Here is a 3,143-nt window from a genome sequence, read left to right as displayed (position 1 = left end):
TCTAACCTCTCCCCCCCTGAATGTACAGCCCTCCATTCACTCTGCAACAACCCCGACTGGGCAATCAAACCCGCCGACAAGGGAGGTGCCGTGGTAGTCTGGCACGCTGACCTCTACTGGGCTGGGGCCAGGGGACAACTCTCAGACACCTCCTGCTACTTATCCTTGGACCATGACCCCACAGACGAGCGCCAGGCCATCATCTCAAGCACCATCACTGGCTTCATCGCTTCCGGCACCCTGCCTGCCCAAGCCTCTAACCTCATCGTTCCACAACCCCGCACAGCCCGATTTTATCTTCTCCCCAAAATCCAAACCTGACTGTCCTGGCAGACCCATTGTTTCTGCTTGCTCATGTCCCACCACACTTATTTCCACATACCTTGACTCCATCCTATCCCCCCTGGTCCAATCCCTCCCCACCTATGTCCAAGACAGCTCACACGCTCTTTGTCTCCTTCACGACTTCCGTTTCCCAGGCCCCCACCCCTCATCTTCACTATGGATGTCCACTCACTCTACACCTCCATCCCCCACCAGGAGGGTCTTAAAGCCCTCCGTTTCTTCCTCGACTGTAGAACCAACCAATTTCCATCTACCGATACTCTCCTCCGCCTAGCGGCGATGGTCCTCATCCTTAACAACTTTTCCTTTGACTCCTCCTATTTCCTCCAATTCTAAGGCGTAGCTATGGGCATGCGCATAGGCCCCAGCTATGCCTGCCTCTGTAAGGAATGTCGAACAATCCCTGTTTGAGGCTGACCGTAGCCCTATCCCTGAACTCTACCTCGGCTACATTGACGACTGCATCGGGGCTACCTCCTGCACCCATGCAGAACTCACTGATTTCCTCCATTTCACCAATTTCCATCCGGCACTCAAATTCACCTGGACCATTTCAGACATCTCCCTACCGTTCCTTGATCTCACCAACTCCATCGCAGGTAACAGACTACTGACCGACATCTACTACAAACCCACTGACTCCCACAACTATCTTGACTACACTTCTTCCCACCCTGCTTCCCTGTAAGGACTCTTATCCCCTACTCCTAATTCCTCCGTCTATGCTACATCTGCACCCAGGATGAGATGTTCCAAACCAGGGCATCGGAGATGTCCTCATTCTTCAGGAAACGATTCTATTATAGATGAGGCTCTCACCAAGGTCTCCTCTATATCCCGCAGCTCCGCTCTCACTCCCCATCCCCCTACTCGTAACAAGGACAGAGTCCCCCTTGTCCTCACCTTCCACCCCATCAGCCGTCACATACAACATATAATCCTCTGACTTTCGTCACCTCCAGCGAGATCCTACCACTGGCCACATCTTCCCATCTCCTCCCCTTTCTACTTTCTGTAGAGACCGTTCTCTCCATAACTCACTGGTCAATTCGTCCCTTCCCACCCAGACCAACCCCTCCTCTGGTACTTTCCCCTGCAACCACAGGAAATGCTACACTTGTCACTTTACCTCCCCCCTCGACTCCATCCAAGGACCCAAACAGTCTTTCCAGGTGAGGCAGAGGTTCACCTGCACCTCCTCCAACCTCATCTACTGCATCCGCTGTCGTAAGTGTAACCTTCTCTACATCGGCGAGACGAAGCGTAGTCTCAGCAACCGTTCCGCCCAACACCTCCGCTCAGTCCGTACTAACCTACCTGATCTCCCAGTTGCCCAGCACTTCAACTCCCCCTCCCATTTTGAATCTGACCTTTCTGCCCTGGGCCTTCTCCATTGCCAGAGTGAGGCCCAGCGCAAATTGGAGGAACAACACCTCATATTTTGCTTGGGTAGTTTACACCCCAGCGGTATGAACATCGACTTCTCTAATTTCAGGTAGTTCTTGTTTTCTCCCCCATTCCCCTCGCCCTCCCCAGCTCTCCCACATAGCCTACTGTATCCGCCTCTTCCTTTCTTTTTCCCATTCCCCCCCCCCCCCCCCCCGACATCAATCTGTGGAAGGGTCTCGACCCGAAACATTGCCTACTCCTTTTCTCCATAGATGCTGCCTCACCCGCTGAGTTTCTCCAGCAATTTTGTTGTCTTCTTTTAATTACATTTCAAAATGATCAAGAGGCCAGAATTTGAGAAGAACCGGCTTCTGTAAGGGTAGTTGGGCTGAAGGAAATTTAGAGGTTGGATAGGCTGAGGGCATAGAAAGTTTTGAGTATGAAGTTGAGAATTTCAAAATCTCTGTTTAAATATTTTGTGCTTTGTTTCAATACAGGCATTGCTAGAAATTAATGCATAGCTACATGCCACAAAGATTCCTTCAATGTCAACATTTACAGAGAATTTGGCTATCAAATTGAGAAAGACTAAGATATTTGAACAAAAACTGCTGCAAAAACCAGGTCAGGCAGCGTCTATGGAAGGAAATGGACAGATAACATTTCTGGTCAGGACTTTTTTTATATTACAATTTTTATTGGATACTTGACCAAGTGGAACCCGTTGGGTCCCGTCCCCCAAGGCCGGCTGGGGGGGGGGGGGGCTGTGTCACAGGGGAGGGCTGGTCCCCGAATGCAATACTCCACCACTCACCCATAGATCCCAATACTCATCACTCCCTAGAGAGGGAGGGGGGTAGAGAGGGAGAGGGGGTAGAGAAGAAGGGGGTAGAGGGAGAGCGAGGGGGTGGAGAGGGAGGGGGAGGGTGTAGAGAGGGAGTCGCCGGGCTCGGTTCGCGACAGGAGCCTCCCCACCAGGCACCGCGCTGCGGGCAGACGTGGACCCGAGCGAGGCCACGTGAGGGCGTGAACCCGAGGACCTCGAGCGAGGCCGTATGCGGGGGTGGACCCGAGGACCCCGAGCGAGGCCGCGGGAAGGCATGTGTGAAACTGGCGCCAACCTGAACCATGGTGCCCACCCACCTCATTGTGACGTCGTATCTTTAAAGATGGCGGTCAGAATGAAGCATCAAGGAGTGCATCAAGCAGTGAGAATGAAGCAGGTCAACCGTTGGGTAGGTGGTGAAGCGTTTGAGGAATGTTTTGGAAAAAGCGGCCTGCCCAATGATGGCACTCGAAGCTCGTGGAATATTCTGTGTGTGAAACGGGCACCGACCCAAGCCATCATGCCCACCCACCTCATTGTGACGTCATCAGTCGAAGCTTAAAAGGCAGTTTTGTCTTTTTAA

This window comes from Amblyraja radiata, chromosome 8 (genome assembly GCF_010909765.2).
Source record: "Amblyraja radiata isolate CabotCenter1 chromosome 8, sAmbRad1.1.pri, whole genome shotgun sequence".
In the NCBI taxonomy this organism is placed as follows: domain Eukaryota; kingdom Metazoa; phylum Chordata; class Chondrichthyes; order Rajiformes; family Rajidae; genus Amblyraja; species Amblyraja radiata.
This window is presented reverse-complemented; position numbering follows the sequence as displayed.